Source organism: Hydra vulgaris, chromosome 05, assembly GCF_038396675.1.
Source record: "Hydra vulgaris chromosome 05, alternate assembly HydraT2T_AEP".
Taxonomy (NCBI): Eukaryota; Metazoa; Cnidaria; class Hydrozoa; order Anthoathecata; family Hydridae; genus Hydra; species Hydra vulgaris.
In genome coordinates, this window is record NC_088924.1 from 1,673,756 (window position 1) to 1,694,135 (window position 20,380).

General features: G+C 27.0%; 1 long non-coding RNA gene across 2 annotated transcripts; it reads left to right on the forward strand.

Moving 5' to 3' along the window:
• Positions 1-2,681: 2,681 nt before the first annotated feature.
• LOC136079941 (uncharacterized) lies at positions 2,682-19,486 on the forward strand. Of its 2 annotated transcripts, none has more exons than XR_010638331.1 (3): positions 2,682-3,709; positions 17,899-17,954; positions 19,314-19,486. It is a non-coding gene; the product is annotated as an uncharacterized LOC136079941 (long non-coding RNA). The 2 variants fall into 2 exon arrangements; XR_010638330.1 differs by having other exon boundaries at positions 2,707-2,803; positions 19,314-19,433.
• Positions 19,487-20,380: the final 894 nt, after the last annotated feature.

Genomic DNA, 20,380 nt, shown 5'->3' on the forward strand with positions numbered 1-20,380 from the left:
AGAAATGCTATAAAATTTCTATAGAATGTCTATTAATTTCTATAGAAATGGCTATAAAACTTTTTTTTCTATAAAATAAAAAGAAGAAAAAAAAGTTCTATTGGAATTTCTATAAACATTAACAGAGATTCTATAGAAATTTTATTGAATTTTATAGAATTTCTATAGACCATATGTTCCAAAAGTTTATAGAAATTCTATAGAACTTTTTTTCCTGGGAAATTTCATAAAGATAATCTTTAAGTTTTTAACTTGAAACACAGTTAAAGTAATTTCACAAGGTATTTGCAAATGAATCATATGCAAATACCTTGTGAAATTACTTCCACAGTTTTTATTATATAGGTACTACCCTATGCTATACCGTAGTTTAGATAACTTCGAACAAAACTGTACTATATTTGTTTGAGTAGTGGTTTTTATTAATAGCTATTGTGACTGGTATTATATTCCAATGCTTTCGGATGCTCTACCACCTAAATTAGCGATATGTTTGTTCCAATTTAGATTTTTCGTCAATAAAATAACCCAAATATTTTGTAACAGTATTCCTACTTATTTCTCTATTTTCAATAAACAATTTCGGAAAAGAAGGCTAATTTATAATTGCTCTTAAATTTATAGTTGCTCTGTTAATTTAAAATAATTTATAATTGCTCTGTTCTTCATAGCATTAGTAATGTAATTGTAATTAAAAGAAAAAAAAGAAAAAACTTTATGATTATGCACTAAAACTTTTTTATATAATAAAAAGTAAAAACAAAGTAAATGATTTTTAATCAATCATTCAAGAAATAATTCTCTAAATATATTTAACTATTAAGTCTGGAAAGAAAATAAAGTTCAACCTGAAATCATCAATTTAGCCGAATCTGGTTTTCCATATACATTGCGTTTTAGAATACACAATCTAAAGCCTATGTATGATTTCTTACCTATATAGAATTTATCAGATTTAATCAATGTGAAAAAAATAAATCGCCGCTTAAGTTTACACTTTTTTACTGAGAATAAATGTTCTTATCTAAATAGCATGTAGACACAACTTATGAAGCTTTCAATATGTATATATATGTATGTATGTGTGTATATATATATATATATATATATATATATATATATATATATATATATATATATATATATATATATATATATATATATATATATATATATATATATATATATATTTAAACAACTTTAAAAAGTATTCTACACAATAGAGTGCTCAATGTTCTTAAAAGAACAGAGCAATTATATATTAGTAGAAAATCATTTAACTAAATTTTTTTTCCATTTTTTTTTCCAAAATGGAAAAAAAAAAAAAATTTAGTTAAGTGATTTTCTACTAATATATATATATATATATATATATATATATATATATATATATATATATATATATATATATATATATATATATATATATATATATATATATATATATATATATATATATGTAATAATATAATGTAAATTATGTTAGTGTATTTTACAAATAGAGTGCTCAATGTTCTTAAAGAACAGAGCAATAATAAATTAGTTAAAAACACTTATCTAACTTTTTTCTTCTACTTGAAGTTTCACCATTGCAGGATCATCAGGAAGAGTAGTAGATCATCAGGAAGAGAACTTTTCCTGATGATCCAGCACTGGTGAAACTTCAAGTAGAAGAAAAAAGTTAGATAAGTGTTTTTTACTAATTTATATATATATATATATATATATATATATATATATATATATATATATATATATATATATATATATATTTTCATTAACTACTTATGCCTTTAGAATATTTTCATTAACTACTTATGTCTATAAACAATATAAAATAATAATAATATCTAATAAACATAAAATGTCTAATTAATGTAAAATAATAATAGCATTTGTAAATAATATAAAATAATGTAAATAATATAACTAATGTACATAGTCTGTAACTATGTACATTAGTTATATTATTTATTATTAACTAAGTTCATTTAAATTTAAGTTCATAAAAGTTTACAATTAGCTGGTAAGTATTCATCAGTTATTCATTTTTTTTTATTTATTAAACTTGCTGAGAATTTTATTTACTGAAATGCTTTGAAAGACTAGTTTTAAAAATATCTGTTCCACACAGAGTGTGGGGGTAGGGGGAGGGGGAAGAGGGGGGGGGGGAGAAAGAGAAGCCTGCTCGCCTTACTTAAAGTCACGTAAGCTAATAACAAATAAAATCTATTTTACTGATTTGGTATTAGTCTTTCTTTATATTATAACATGACATAAAATCTAAAATATTTCATAAACCTTAATCGCACAAATATTGATTCAACGATCTATTTTTGCAACTTTTAATAACTTAGTAAAAAAAAACTTAAAAAAATGATAACTCAATTAAAATAACAACTAAAAACATTTGAAATATTTTTAATATTGAAATTATTTACATTAAAAAAAAAATTTCCAGTGAATTGAAAACGTTTTCAAAATAATAGTTTAATGATTTAGTAAAAATATTTTATAAGTTTATAAAAATGCAGAAAAATTAGTTAAGCTCTTTCCTAAATATTTTCTTTCAAAATATATGTTAATTGAAGTATGAACAAAACAGCAGAAAAAAACAGGGTAATGGAACTATGAGCAAAACAGTTGGAAAAACTTTTACACACTCATCATAATAATACCTTTTAAAACATTTTTTATTTAAGTGACAATGTTCAAAAGTTCACTTAAGTTTGAGGAAAATTGGATTTTTTCAAAAAAAAAAGAAAAAGAAAGAATTGTTCAATAATTGGATGAAATAAACATTGTAAGCATTTTGGTACAAATTTTTTCACAATTCTAGTTTAAAATCTTTAGAAATGTTGGCACCGAGTCATATATGTTGGAATAACTGAGTCGTTTATATCCCGATAATAATCGAGTAAGAAAAAAAATATTTGGCAATCGTTATTTTGCTCTTAAATCAAAAAATCAAAAATTTTTGTTTTGCAAAATCCAATGTAAATTTGTAACTATGATTATATGTAAATTTTAAAAACATTTGCAAACATTGCCCAAGGCAGTACGAAAATGCAAAAAAGAAAGGGATTTAAAAAGTTGATAAAAAAAGCTTATTTTTTTTAAACGAATTTTTTTTTCAAGTTAATTTCATAACTTTTAAAGAACTTAAAACTTTTATAATTGAAATTTTAACATTTTTATTTCCGAAATTCTTTGAAATATTTAAAAAGTGTGTTTGTCGCATTTATCTATAAATGTTTTACAGAGAACACTAAATATTTTCGGCGTCCAAAAATTTGCGACGTCAACAAATTAGCGACTGTATTCAATTTTTCTTATTATTCGTAGTAATATGACGATTATTCAAAAACAAGATTAAGCTTTTTTGATATACCGAATGTTTAAATTGATGTTTGTGTAATGGGATAAATGGGGTAATAAAATATAGTTGTGCATGGAATTCTATTTCATATTTTAGTTCAATTATTGAGAAATGTTTCAAAAAGAGTTTTTTATATATTTATTTATTTTTAATTTGTTATTTGAAATTTCAACATCGCCCAAAATAAAAAATGAGTTTAAAGAAAAAATTACAAGTATGGAAGAAGATCACCATGTTGATGAAATAGAATCGCCAAATGAAGAAAACCAAGACATTTTTGTCAACGATCTAATTAAAAATGGTAGAATAAATTCAGTTAAAATTAACAAGGTAAAAATATAACTTTTAACGTCGATATTTAATTGCAAAACATGCGCTAATTAGTTATTAACGAATTAATTTTATCGTAACTATAGTAACTAAAACAACAACTAAAATGTTTTGTAATGAAAAGTTTGGTTGTAAAAAAAACTAAAAAAAATATTTGAAATAAAGATGATTTTTATTGATGTAACAAAAACATTACAAGCATCAAGTAAGACAACATTGAATAAAATATCCTCACAGTGCTAATAAAAAGCAAAACATACTAATTAATTATTAATTTAATAATATAATTTTTTTTTTCGAGGTTTGTAATGTCGAGGAGAAAATTTACGTCATTTTAGTTTAAAATAACTTTACCATTACGTAAGAAAATTGTTTATTTAAAAGATTTAATCTATGTATTGACTAAATATTTATCAACTTGATTTTAATTTTTTTTTTTTGCCTAATTGTTTGATTAGGTATTTTCATTAATTTATATCAGCCTCGAAATCAGGGAGAAGGGGTAATAACGGCAATTATTCTAACCAGAATATGAAAATGGTGTTTATTAAATTATCATCACCTAATCTTTATTAACTTGTTTTAAAACCTATATTGTAGTTCGCTTGACAATAAACATAATTTTATTGATAGTCTATTCTGTTTGACATATTTTTAACTGACACATTTTTTATACATACATACATACATACATACATACTTATATATATATATATATATATATATATATATATATATATATATATATATATATATATATATATATATATATATATATATATATATATATATATATATATATATATATATATATATATATATATATATTTATATATTATATAAATACAATATATTTAAATATCGTATATATATACATATGTTGTCAGATAAGTTTAACCTTATAAAAATCAACGGTATAACACTAGCAATATTCTAATTTGTAATTTGGATAATTTTCTAAAAGCTGTTTTGAAGGATTTTATAAAAGATCTCGTGGTTGTAGTTGGTGAGTAGAGAGTGGAGGAACACTTCGTATATGAATGTAATGGTTTCTTGCATATTCAATGGCAGTTTTTAAGCAATGAATGCCCATCCTTAATAGCTTGGAGTGATTTTAACGCTATTTTTAAACCGCTAATTTTCAATAAGTGTTTAAAAAAATTACAGTATTAATTTTTTTAATTTGAGTAACCCATGGTTATAAAAAGCTGATTTAAGATAATATGTTTCTAGGAAAATGTCTTTAGAGCACTTTTAACTATTTTTTCACTTTTACCATTTGCTGTCGAGGATATATTTTAATAGCTGTATAACATTTTATTTATTTCAAAACTAAATGATTGTAATTTATATATGAATAAAAACAACAACTAATAGTTGTTGACAAGAATTATTAACGACAAGAATTACTAAAGAGTAATTCTTGTCGTTAATAATTCTTGTCAACAATTACAGCAAACACACGGGTTAATAGAGCGCTGAATCACATATACAGAAAACTGTTTTTAAAAATTAAAGTAAAGTTGGAGCGAAAAAATCTTCTAGCAAGACTTTAAGACCGCGCAACGATTCACCGCAGAAATGGTATCAAATATTAGCTGTATATATTGTTATATATCTCTTATTCACCCCTTCAGACCAAAAGGGTCTTACAGTTAAAGAGGATACTCATTTTTTTCAATGCTTTGTTTCAAAAAAACTCTCTTAGCTATTCATTTCCGAAGCACAAGCCATTCACTTCCGAATCACTAGCCATTCACTTCCGAAACACAAGCCATTTACTTCCAAAACACAAGCCATTCACTTCCGAAACGCAAGTCGATAAAACAAGCTTATTTATTTTTTAAGTAAAAAAATTGTTACTTAAGAGTAAAGTATTCTTTTTTTCGTATTTGTTTTGAATACAGAGACTTATTACCATGGCAACATTGTTTAGCCGCTGCGTTTTCTTGTACTTTGAATCCAGCCAGTAGTAAAGTACTTTGACTTCCCAGCCGGTAAAAAGACGTCTATAAGACGTCTAACGGTAACTTAAGTAAGCGCCTTAAGACGTCTATCTGTTAACATATTTGAGACGTCTTGTATAGACGTCTATAAGACATATTGCAACCGACGTCTGTAAAAAGTCTAGTAATAGATGTCTCATAGACGTCTAATTGAAAACTCACCTGAGCGTCTAAAGAAGTCAATTTGTTAACACCTTTAAGACGTCTTGCCGAGACCTCTTTTAGAATTTCTTTTACATTTGTAGTATTACATACCGAGTCGACTAATAAGCCAGATTCGACAGTTAAATTATATTTAAAATCATATTTTATATTTTTTACGTTAAACATAATTCATAATGAATATCTTTGTAATCAAGTCCACCATATTGAATAATATCGATATAATAATCTTATTTTTTCTTTTAGAAATTATTCAAACAGGAAAAACTTCTCTTTTGATTTTATACACTCTATGTCAAACAAAGATATTGAAGTTTGTTGAGAAATTGAAGTTGTTGGTAAAGATAAATAACTAAATATACCGCTCATCCATTTAACAACTCTTTCTTGAAATGCCAGAACTTGCTATTGAAAACCTAAAAAAAAAATTAACAATTTAATGTATTTTTTCTATATATCATTAAAAATTGTAATGTATAACTCAAAAAATTTTGACACAACTCGTGCAATATTTTCAACTTATTTAGTATTAAAATTTGGATTTAAAAAATTCCAAACTTCTAATACTACATATACTTCAAACTTCTCTATACTACATATACTTCAACATACACTACAAACTACATACACTACAACATACACTACAACATACACTACAAACAACATACACTACAAACAAATACTACATATACTTCAACATACACTACAAACTTCTAATACTACAATTCCAAACTTCTAATACTACAAACTTCTAATACTGTATATAAATTGAGCTTCCTACTATTTAATTTTATCAACTTTTAAAATAAATAAATTTAAAATCACAATAAATAAATTTAAAGTAATATAAAAAAAATCCCATTTCTAATTTAATTGATAACTAAAAATTTAAAATAATCGAATAACGCAAACTTACTTGAACTTGATATAAGATATGTTTGACTTAAACTTGGAGTTTGAATTAATTCATCTGAAGTAAATAATTTTGCTAAAATGGAAAAATTTAAACAGTTTTAAAATCATTGCAGAAAATCATGAACATAAGTTCAGTTTTCAGAATTACAATTTTGCATTACCATAGGTGTAGGAATCGTAGACACTTTTTTAACTTCGCATAATGCTACTGTGTTGTTTAACCATTTATACAGGGTGGCCACCTGCTTTAGAAATCTCTAATTTTTTCTAGATTTATCACAAATGAATTTATATTTGCTGACAAACAAAACAAAAATAATCAATAAAAACAAATTGTGAAAAAAAAATTTAAAAGAAATTTAAAAAAAAAATGAAATAAAAAGTTAAAGCTTTCTTTGGTTTGTTCCGAAAATAATTCAAACTCCATAAATTTTCACTGACCTAAAAAAAATTACCTAACTTTTTCCTGATTTTAAACATTTTGACAACCCTGATATATACCACTACTATATAAGGAATAACGCCACTTATGAAATTTACAAAACTTTCATTTAAAGTAATTAAATAGTTAAATAATTACCATTTATGGTAGAGCTTTTTTGTTTTGAAACCTTTCTGATAATTGGTGATTCCAATTTTAAACCGTCACAATCATGGCAATTACTTATTAAACGTATTTTTTGCTTTCAGTGTGAAGTATCATTATTTCCAAAGCGCTTTGAATTTGTACACCACGAAACACCGGTAAATCAATTCCTTCTAATCACTCAATCTCATTGCCATCCGTTTTTTTCTCCTTTATTCCTTCATCCTGAGTTGTATACTCACATACCATGCACTCAGCCTTATCAGCAACAAAATATTTTCAAACTATTAAATTAATACAAAAATTAAATGTGTTACATATCAAAACATATGTTATGTTTGATTTAATAAGTAAATATTAAAGTAGTAAATTTTACTGACGATGGGTCAACTTTATTTTTAAATTTGGCCAATTATCAATTGAAGGAATATTTTTACTCCTTGCCTTTTTTGATGAAAATCACTTTGGTGGCCTACGCAATACACCTGCTTCAATCAAACTATGAGGAACAGCATCTTTAATTACTCGAGAGTGTTTTTTCCACACATAGAGTGACCACATTCAAATATTCAAATCAAATATTCAAAATTTGAAAATAAGAAAATTTGAAAATAAGAAAACCTATAAGAAATAACAAATTTAAATTTTTTATAGGTTTTTGAAACCTTAGAATTTGGAAACCTTAGAATTTACAATTTAAATTGATAACTAAAAATTTAAAATAATCGAATAACGCAAACTTACTTGAACTTGATATAAGATATGTTTGACTTGAACTTGGAGTTTGAATTAATTCATCTGAAGTAAATAATTTTGCTAAAATCGAAAAATTTAAACAGTTTTAAAATCAAAATACTAATATTAATTTATAATTTACAATTTAAATTGTAAATTTTAAGGTTTCCAAGAATTTAAATCCCTGAATATAATTTAGTTTTTGTAGTTTGAAATAAACTTTGAAACTGACATTTGATTCTATTATAATTGCAATCAATTATTCTATTAGACATTTGATTCTATTATAATTGCAATCAATTATTATAGAATTCAAAATGTTAATTGTAATAACAATAATAATAGTAATAATAACAATGATAACAAGGGGATGAATATCAATAAAAACAACAATTATTGATATTTTTACTGCTATTCGTAAAGTTATTAAAAAAAAAAGCAAACACAATATTAAAAATAACAATTCACAAGAAAAAGAAAATACAAACTTTAATTACAAGAAAAAGAACAATACAAATTTTATGTTGTATAAAACATAAAATTTGTATAGTTTTTTTACTTCCTTATTTATGACTGTATAAAATGAAATACTAATAGTGCCTTAATTATTTGAACTGATGGTATTGCTTTATTACATAATACATATATTTATATATATATATATATATATATATATATATATATATATATATATATATATATATATATATATCCATATATATATATATGTATATATATATATGTATATATATATATATATATATATATATATATATATTGCTTTATTACATAATATATGTATATATATATATATATATATATATATATATATATATATATATATATATATATATATATATATATATATATATATCCATATATATATATATATGTATATATATATGTATATATATATATATATATATATATATATATATATATATATATATATATATATATATATATATATATATATATATATATATATATATATATATATATATATATATATTAGGGCTGTTCATGTGAACACAGGAAAAAAAAACTTTTCTCGGATTTGAATGCATAGTTGTTTATTTTGTGCCATTTGACATAGTAATTGACTGTGGAAAAAATCTTTCCAATCAGATAATGTTTAGGGGGTGCTCAATGACCATAAAGTTTTACGAAAAACGTCAAAAACGTGTAAAAAGTTCCAAAGTTCCAAAAATTTCTAGAACCTGGTTAGTTAGATTTTTTCCACTGAAATATTGTCTGATTGCGTGCTATATAGATTAATTAAAGTGCAGCAGATTAACTGTCATCAGGGCACCAGACTAAAAAATGTCTGCTAGTGTTTAAAACAACTGTGTTTATATCGTTTTGTTAAAATTTGTATTCATAATTTTAATACTATTATTTAACTCAATTTAGAATTTGTTCAAACAGAATAAAAAGGTTTACAAGTATAAATATTATTTTTATTTGGAATTTCAGTTTGACAACAAATGTATTAATTTTTTGATAGTACCTAACCTTAGTAACCTATTACAGAAAACTAGCATGGCAGTCTGGTAGTGTATTGTTTGTTATTAAGTGCAGATAATAATAATTTCTAATTTGAAAATATTTATTTAATTTCTTTAGTAATAATTATTATAATATATTGCTGCAGCTGCATAAACCAACAACTGAATGATAAGTTTGTATAATATGGCATTGAGTTTTGATTTTCTCATAATATTTCAGTTATCATTGAAATGGCAGCATCATCTCGTGTTGCTATCTCTACACGACTTCAAACCAAAATCTTTTTATTTGGACAACCAGAGCCAAATCTTCCAGATAAAGTTCTTCCCTTAACATCTGATGTTTTAAAAACATTTTTTTATCATCTTAATTCAACCAAAAAGTCAGTGCCTGAAAGTCTTAAAACAACTGTTGATGAACTGATTATTATTTGGAATAAAGCCCGTATTCCGACAGCATTTCATCCGAATGTAGTCTTAAAGTTGAAAACTTTAGTCCAGGAATTTAAATTAATAAAAAAATAAATAAATCCAGATTGTCAGATTCTCAGAAATCGAGAGAGAAATCATTTACAGACACCATTGGCCTACTTTTTGACATTGCCCACAAGGATGCTGAAACCATGATCAGAATTGAAGAAGATAAAGAATTTTTATTGGATCAGAGATGTCAGAGAAAAATGGTGATGTTTGGAGAGGACAAAGAACTTTCAAAATTAGAGGAAAGAAATGAAGCAAGGAAACAAGCAGAGAGAGAACGAAAGCTAAAAGAAGAGCAAAGACAATCTGGTGCGAGTGCAATAGTTCCTGTTATTGAACCTTTACATGACGAAAGTTATAGTGATGACAACGATAACGATGCTGTTGATAATGACAAAATGGTTGATAGAGATTTTGAGATAGAAATCCCTGTTTATTACAGACAACAAGTCAGTAAAGCAAGTTCTTCAGGGTCAGCTGAATCAAGTTTAGCAAGTACTCCAAAATGACAATGTATCTTAGATACAATTCTTGACTCGCCTGATGTTTCATCAACATTAGACAGAATTAATCTATCTGACACAAAATTTACTATACTAGCAGCAGCAATTGCAAGGGCTGGTGGACAGAACCTCGATGATGGATCATTGCCACGTTCTACAGTCCGTAGAAAACAAACCTATCATCGATCAAATATTGAAGCCACTGTTCGAACTGAATTCTGCGATTTGGACAAACCACCATTAATCGTCCACTGGGATGGCAAACTGATGATAGATCGTACAAATTCTGCAGCCCCTAAAGCAAATGTTGACCGGCTATCTGTAGGTGTGACAGGTCACAATGTTGACAAAATACTTGGAATAGCAAAATTATCAGCTGGAACTGGAAAAGCCCAAGCAAAAGCAGTTATTCATCTGCTTAATTTCTGGGACATAATTGGTGATGTTATTGGAATGAGTTTTGATACTACAGCCTCTAACACTGGCTCCAAAAATGGTGCATGTGTAGTTCTAGAGAAACATATAGGTAGAAATTGGTTATACTTCGCTTGCAGACACCATGTTCATGAGATCATAGTAGCAGGAGTGTTTGGATCACTATTTGGACCATCATCTGGTCCCAACATACCTCTTTTCCAGAGATTTCAGCAATATTGGCCCAAAGTTAATCAAGGAAATTTTAAACCTCTGGATGACATTCGAATGAAAATACCCCTGGTGCAAGAACTACAAAATGAAGTGATTGCATTCCTCAAAGAAAACCTGCATGTTAAAATGCCAAGGGATGACTACAAAGAAATCATGGATCTCTGTCTGTTAATACTTGGAAAACTGCCTGATCAAGAAGAGAAAAATTATCATTTCAAGATCCCTGGTGCTTATCACATGGCTCGCTGGATGGCCAAGGTTGTTTATTGTTTTAAGATTTATTTATTTCGTGAAGAGTTCAAGTTGACCACAAAAGAGGAAAAAAATCTCTGTGAATTTTGCTTATTTGCTAGTCTGGTTTATGTAAAATCTTGGATATCATGCACAAATGCCAGCGATGCTCCAGTTAATGACTTGTTTCTGTTTCAGCAACTTAAGCAGTTTGCAGTTGTGAATAAAACGATTTCCGAAGCAGCAGTCAAGAACTTTCAAAACCATTTGTGGTACCTTTCACCAGAATTGGTCCCACTAGCTTTGTTTTCAAACAAACTTCAAACGGAAGAGAAGCGAAAAATGATTTCCAACATGAAATTTCACGGTGAGAACTGGTCTGAAAGGTTGATCAAATTAAAGAACATTGAAAGTCTAGAGAAGAAATCTCTGGACATGCTGGTGACATCAGTTTCAGCAAGTGCGTTGCGGTCAATGAAGGTTGATATTGATTTTCTGTTCAACAACGATCCAGCTACCTGGAATGATTCCCCAGAATACCAAGAAGGAAAAAATTTAGTATATTCATTGAAAGTAGTAAATGATGCTGCCGAACAATCTGTGGCTTTAATGTCGATGTTTAATGAATCGATTACAAGGAATAAATCTGAAATGCAGAGGTTAATTCAGGTGGTTGAGGATCACAGAAAGCGAGTGCCAGATGCCAGAAAGTGTACTCTGAAGAGTTATAGTCCTCGCTAGCATTAACATTGCACGAACTATAACATTACGATAATTAAATGTTAATTGCTCATATGTTTTTTTGTTTATAATTCGTATTTTAATCAATGACAAAGAGTCAAAAATCCTAGTGTTTTATTTTGGAAAAATTCTGATATAACGAAAACCGCAGAACTTTAGTCGTATTGCAGTATTTTATTTCATTAATTTCTCTGCTAATAAACCAGTCTAAAGTGGATGTGGATTGTAATTTGTATTTAGAATTTAATATTTAGAGATAATTAAAACTGATCAAATCTGAAAAATCTAATTAACCGGGTTTTAGAAATTTGTGGAACTTTGTTACTTTTTCCATGTTTTTCACATTTTTCGTAAAACTTTATGGTCATTGAGCACCCCCTAAACATTATCTGATTGGAAAGATTTTTTGCACAGTTAATTACTATGTCAAATGGCACAAAATAAACAACTATGCAATCAAATCTGAAAAAAAAATTTTTTTTGGACAGCCCTAATATATATATATATATATATATATATATATATATATATATATATATATATATATATATATATATATATAGGCCCGTAGTAATAAAAATTATATGGGGTAGGGTGGGGGCAATACTACTGAATAGATCAAATAGTATTAGGTCAAACATTTTTGTAAAAAGGAGGGTGGGGGCAAATGCCTCTACTGCCCCCCGTTTGCTACGGGTTTGATATGTATACATATACAGTATTGGACAAAACATTAGCAACCAACATCGAATAATGCTAAAAAGTGTTCCTAATTTTACATGTCTTAAAAACGAAACGAACTATACTACCACAGCAAACAGTTCAGGAATCTGGAGTCATAGCATGCCATGACATGAGCAATCAGCTGACAGGTGACAGCACAAAGGCAGAATTTCGTTGACAAGTGCCATTTTGCAGTGGACAAAACAAGTGCAACTTTTTTGGTTTGTTTCATTTTCTTAAGTCTGGTTCGTGTCAACGTCACAGAAGTTTTTTAATAATTAGAGGAAGTATCCAGAAGTTTCCAGAAGCATGCAGAAGCTTCCAGAAGTTTCCAGAAGAAGCATCTGGAAGCATCCAGTAGCATCCAGAAGTATCCAGAAACATTCAGAAGCATCCAGACGCATCCAGAAGCTTCCAGAAGCTTCCAGAAGCATCAAAAAGAAGCATCTAGAATTTTCCAGAATAGGTTCACACAGGTTCATTTTACTATATACAAGAGACATGTAAATCGACATGTAATTCAGTCAGTATATGGAAGTCAATCAGTCAGTATTATTAAGACAGTTTATCGAAGTGAGTTTTATCAAAGTGTTTTATCGAAGAACATCAATACAAGAAGTGAAATACAACAAGTGTTTCATTACATCAATACAGTCCACATCCAACCAAGACGTTGTGTTCAACAGAGCATTATTGTATCATCACAAGGTAAATGTAACACGGTAAGCCTTGAGAAGCGTGATTATTTATTTTTATTATTTTTATGACTTCAAGTGCAAAAATGGCTCCCGACAGTCTTGGATTGGAACTAAGAAAGAAAATTATTGGCGATTACGTAAGTGGAATGTCACAAAAAAGTATTTGTGATAAATATCGCGTGAAAAAATGGACCGTATCAAGATGTGTTCCAAATATCGTTCCAATTATCGTTCTTTCTATTTTTATCTTTTAATTCCCATAGGTTACATCCATTTACTAATCTGGTTCGTCTTCTTTGTTAGCCATAATTTTTAAATCTTTATCGTTCAGTCGATTTTCTAAAAACTTTGAGGATTTACGTTTTGGCTTTTTAGAATTGTTGTCTCTTTTGCTTCCATTTTTCTTTTCCATCATTCTTTTTTATTAGAAAAATCCTAAAAACTATAAAAAAACTAATTAAACTTACTATAATAGACTTATGAAGTTATTTATCATATTTATATTTATTATATTTATATTTATTATATTTTTATTTATTATATTTATATTTATTTTATTTATATCTATTTTATTTATTTATATTTATTATATTTATATTTATCATATTTATGTTTATTATATTTATATTTATTATATTTATATTTATTATATTTATATTTATTTTATTTATATTTATTTATATTTATTATATTTATATTTATTTTATTTATATTTATTATATTTATATTTATATTTATTATATTTATATTTATTATATATTCAATTTATAAATTAAGAAGAGCCAAAAAAGTTTTCCTTTTGAGTTTACAAATTGTAACTGCTATGCATGATTAATCAAAATGAAAACACTGATAATTTTATATCTTTTTTTTTGATGCTGGCTCTTCAAAGTTTTAACATATCATTATCAGCCATATCGAAATCAGAATTATACGTGTCTAATTCTGATGATGTGTCATTAATTATGTTAACATCTAGGTGTTGCGTTATTGTGTTCATATCGTGTTGATTGATGTTTGCGATTTTGAATTGATCTATGTTGTTACAATAACTATTATACATGCAAAGTTTAATTCTCTTGACAATTTAAGCATCATTAAAACGTGCACAAAGTATTTTATATACAAAGTTTTTATCTTGGTAATTCCTAATAATTTCAATGGTCATTTAAAAATAGACGAAAATTCTTACGCAAAAATTAACTATAATTTATGGACGTGACATTATTATTTGACCGAATTCAAGATAAAATTCAAGGTTAAATAGATTTATAGAGTCAATTTGCAAATTTGTGAAAAATGTTTTTAGCCCAAGTAAAAACAGAAAAATCTTACATAAAACATGTAACTTTACATAAAATCAAAAGTTATAATTCTCAAAAAAAGACGTTGAAAAATCTTGCTTGTCAACAATAGTAAATTTGTTGTTTTATTTACTTTATCATTTTTTTTTTGCTTTTTACCACGCAGCAAAAACACGTCCGTTCATCAAAAAACCACTAACGTTTTTTTATATAACTTTATTTTATATGATATAATATAATTCCGAAATACATTAATTTTTCTTTATAAGATTACACAATGTAACATCATTTTTGTTTATGTTAATTTTTTAATATTTCTTACATAGTTTTGGTATGCTGATTTCAGTAATACCATTGGTTTTGCTCTATCACCAAGATTTCCTGAGAAATAGCACAAAGTATATTTCGGAGTTTTCCTATATGTGTAATGCATTTATAACATTATATATAGATATGCTGATTTTAACTCATTCTCTGCGCTGAGCCACTGACAGTGGCTCGTAGATTTGTTTTTCTCTTTTCAGTGAGCCACTGTCAGTGGCTTTGTATACTTTGTGTCTTTTTTCGATAATCCCACTTTTAATATTACTTTTCCTAATTCTAGTTTTTAAGGTATTCAATTGTCACTTCCTTTTTTAAGGTATTCAATTGTCACTTCCTTTTTTAAGGTATTCAATTGTCACTTCCTTTGTTATTGTTTATGTTTATTTATGTTGATTTAAAGCATTTTTTAAATAAATGTTAGCACGTTTTGGGAAAAACTTTTTTAACAAATGATACTGAGAAAATGAGTTAACTATAATCTTTTTTTTATTTTCAGTTTAACTAATTACAACTGTGATATGAAGTGGTGAATATGTCTAGTAGATCCTGGAAGCTTTGCCCTGACTCATTCTGTTTTTTTTTGTGGTTACTATATCATTCCAACACAAACTAAACATAAGATTGTCAGTGGTACAAAATTCTTTACTGAATAACATGCTAATTTTGGCATGGCTATGGGAGATCACGAAAAATCGTGGGCACCATACGACAGTTGTAGCAGCTGCAGATCAACTCTGGAAGGAAAGCTGCGTGGAATCCGAAAGTCAATGCCCTTTGCGATTCTGAGAATATGGAGAGAACCGACTAACCATCATGATGACTGTTATTTCTGCATAGTTAACATTTCAAAGTTTAAAAAGCCAAAGGAAAGGCTGACTCCAAATATACCATCTTCTATTGGACCAGTTCCACACAGTGATGAATTGCCTGTTGCTAACCCACCTCAATCCAAAAAGCAGCTGCATATCATTTTGATGTAAACACACCTGATGAACTCCGTGATAACTGTGATTTCAGGGAACCGAAGGATTCACCTTATTTCAATAACAAGAACTTAATGACTTAGTACGAGATTTAGGTCTCACTAAATGAAATGTAGAACTTCTGACATCACGTTTGAAAGAAAGGTATTTATTAGATCCAAGCTGCAGAACCTCGAAATACCGAAAAAGAGATGAAACATTTGCATCATTTTATGTAGTATCAGAATCACTGTGGTATTGTCATGACGTTCGTAGTCTTTTAAATGACATTGGCATTGTTCACAACCCTGAAGAGTGAAGGTTTTTATTAACAGTTCAACAAGAAGTCTAAAGGCAGTATTGTTCCGTAACGGAAACCGATTTCCTTCAATTCCAGTAGCTCATTCCGTTCATCTAAAGGAAGACTACAAGAATGTGAAGTTGTTGCTTGAGAAAATTAACTACGACAGTAACAAGTGGGATGTATGTGGAGACTTTAAGATGCTACCGTTTGTTCTCAGTCTACAAGGACGCACAAAATACTCGTGTTTTCTTTGTTTATGGGATAGCAGGGCTGAGGATCAGCACTTCACAAGACGTGAGTGGCCTGTGAGAGAACATTTACAGCCTAGTTCGCACAATGTTATTAATCAATTCCTAATACCAGTTAAGAAAATCTTACTACCACCCCTTCATATTAAACAAGGTCTTCTCAAAAAAATTTGTCAAAGCATTAAACTCAGCTAGTGCAACGTTCCAGCATATTTGGCAGATGTTTGCAAAGGTGTCAGATGCAAAAATTTCAGCAGGCGTATTTGTTGGACCGCAGATTAAAATTGTTGGCATGTAAGGAGTTGGAGGACAAAATGTCTGCTGTTGAAAAAAAAGCATGGATTGCATTTTGACATGTTGTTCATGGTTTTTTAGGCAACAATAAGAGTGATAACTACAAGGAGCTAGTGGAAAACTTAATTGCACGGTACGCAGATATGAAATGCAGAATGTCAATAAAGCTGCATTACCTACATTCACACTTAGAATTTTTCAAACCAAATTTGGATAATGTGAGTGAAGGACACGGAGAACTTTTCATCAGGATATCCTGCAAAGGAGAAGAGATACCAGGACAGATGAGATGCAGCTATGAGGGGTGATTACATCTGGTGTTTGATACGCGATGACGACAAACTTCATAAAAGAAAACCACGTTCTAGTGTTCACTTCTAGTGTTTTTTGAGATTTTGAGAGACTATTAAATTAGAACATAGTGTAATATTGTGTAACATTTGTATGTAACGTGATGTAGCATGACGTTTTGTAACATAACATAACATTTTTGAACTAGTAAATGTTATATATTGACTAAAGTTATATCTCATACAGTATGAATAATATTAATTATATGTTTAATTGAACTTTTGTTCTTATGATAAAAAGATTAATGCAATAAAAAACCAATGTCATATTCAGACTAAGCATACTCAAATTATACAAGAAACATAAAAAAATTTCGATAAACAGAGAAAAAAAACTTTTTTGTTACATTGTGTTATATTAGGTAGTAAAAACATTCTACAATACAATATTCTTAAAATAATAGCATTTTATTATAATGGTACAGTATGATGACAATAAAATATAGTTTTTTTTTATTAAATTTTAGTAATTGAAGAAAAGCTGGATGAAGAAAGAAAAGTAATCAAAGACAAAGTTAACTTTGTATGTACTTATATATATATATATATATATATATATATATATATATATATATATATATATATATATATATATATATATATATATATATATATATATATATACATATATATATATATATATATATATATATTTATATATATATATACAAATATATATATATATATGTATATATATATATATATATATATATATATATATATATATATATATATATATATATATATATATATATATATATATCATAATTCGTAATTCAATTTTTGACAGCGCACAGTGCACTTTAGTAAATAAGTTAACAAAGCTTTATTTTTTTCTTACTAAAATTTAATGAAAGTTAATTTTGGTAAGTAAAGAATATGAGGTATGGGTTAGACAATCCATTTAATAGATGACATAAAAATTTAACTAAGTCTCTTAGTTTTACCTTTTTTACTTTAATAACTACCTAATTCACTTAGTTGCGGCTTTAATTCACTTAGTTAAGGCTTTCATTAATACAATTATCAATTATTCGATATTTTACAATATTTATTAACATACAACATTTCATTTAACATACAAAGTTTCATTTTATTAAAATGGGTTAAAAAATCGTTTCAGAGTGCATCTAATGACAAGTTATTGGACTTTTCAAATAAAAAAATATTGCAGTTTAAAAGAAGGCAAACTTGGATCAATTATAGATTAAGTGAGAAATATTGTAAATACTGTTAACAAACAAGACAAACGAACCTTGATGGAGACTCAGTGAATTGTGAATATATATATGCTTCTTAGCATACAGAGCACAATGTATAAAATAGTGCATAAAAGGTCGATTTGTTGCTTTGATGCCCCAGATTATTAGATCTGAACCTCATTCAAAATATTCGGTTATAGACTGGCGCGTAATGGGTAAAGCATCGAACTAAATCAATTAAGCATTTAAAGTAACTTTTCTAAAAGTAATGATTATATTTTTGCTAGAGAGTGTAAAACTAGTCAAATCAGTTTGAAAACGAGTTCTTTTTACTATCAAGCAAAAGAAGAACAGTTTCATCAGTAGTTTTTTATTAAATTTTCTGTTGGAAACCTTTTTAGTCAAACTCGATTACACTGTCATATCACTTATTCATCGTTTATTTAATTAACTAGTCTTTCCCTAATTAAGTTTAAACTAGTTCATATTAATAATAAAAATATAGTATTGCTGAATGATATACCTTTTAAAGTAGGGAAGTTAGTTTATGTCAAAATCAATACTTCATTTAAACTGTAGTGCGCAACTGTATATAAATATAAATGTAGTTTTATATTATACTTTGGTGTTTATAAATAAAAAAAAATTCTCTTAATAGTATTATTTAATTTTTAATAAAGCTTCAAAAACTTCAAAGAAAAACAAGACACATCAAGAAAAAGACATTAAAATAAAGCAGAGAAGAATTCGAAAATAAACAAAAATAGTAATGACAAAGAAGACACCGAAGAAAGCAATGTTGATAAAACATCAAATAAGAGACATCGAAGAAGTCAAAATAGACAAGAAAAAACAACAAGCCACAAACTTTCATTGAAAATAGGTCAAAAAATAAATGTCAGATATAGTTTTGAGTAAAACTTTATATATATAATATATATTATACTTAATATACTTTATATATACATATAGTATTTAGTGAAGAGATTATACAAATTAATAAATAATATACTAGAGAATAGATAATATACTAGAGAGTAGATATTACACCCCATAATAGAATAGAGAATAGGTAATATAGAAGAGAATAGAGAACAGATAATATACTAGAGAATAGAGAATAGATAATATACTAAAGAATGGCGAATAGATAATATACTTGAGAATAGAGAATAGATAATATATTAGAAAATAGAGAATAGATAATATACTAGAGAATAGAGAATAGATAATATATTAGAGAATGGAGAATACACTCTTGTAGAAAGTATACTTCAAAATATATATTCTCAAGCATTTTTCTGTTATTTTTGTTATAAAATGAACTTTAACTGCATACTCAAATTACAGATTGAACAGAAATACACAAGCTTAAACTTTAAGATTTGCTGAATTATAAAGTATCTTATGTTATGTATACGGGTACTATACGAGATAAGAGATAATATATTTCTTATGATAGATTGGCTAATTTTAGACCCTTTTGTCTATTTTTACGAGCTTAATCACTTTGCCAAAACATTTTGACTTTTAATCCAATACTATGCTATACTATTTCTATTATTATCTTGTGACTGAACCGTATCATATTGCATTTATTTTTGCATACTATAACTGTAGCACCCCTTCTTATACTTTTTTGTATTTTATTATTCGTAATATTGAGGAAGCAAACGACAAAATATCTGTCAATGAAAAATTGATAATAATCCGAGGCAAAAACTGGCATTTTAGGTATTATGCTTTT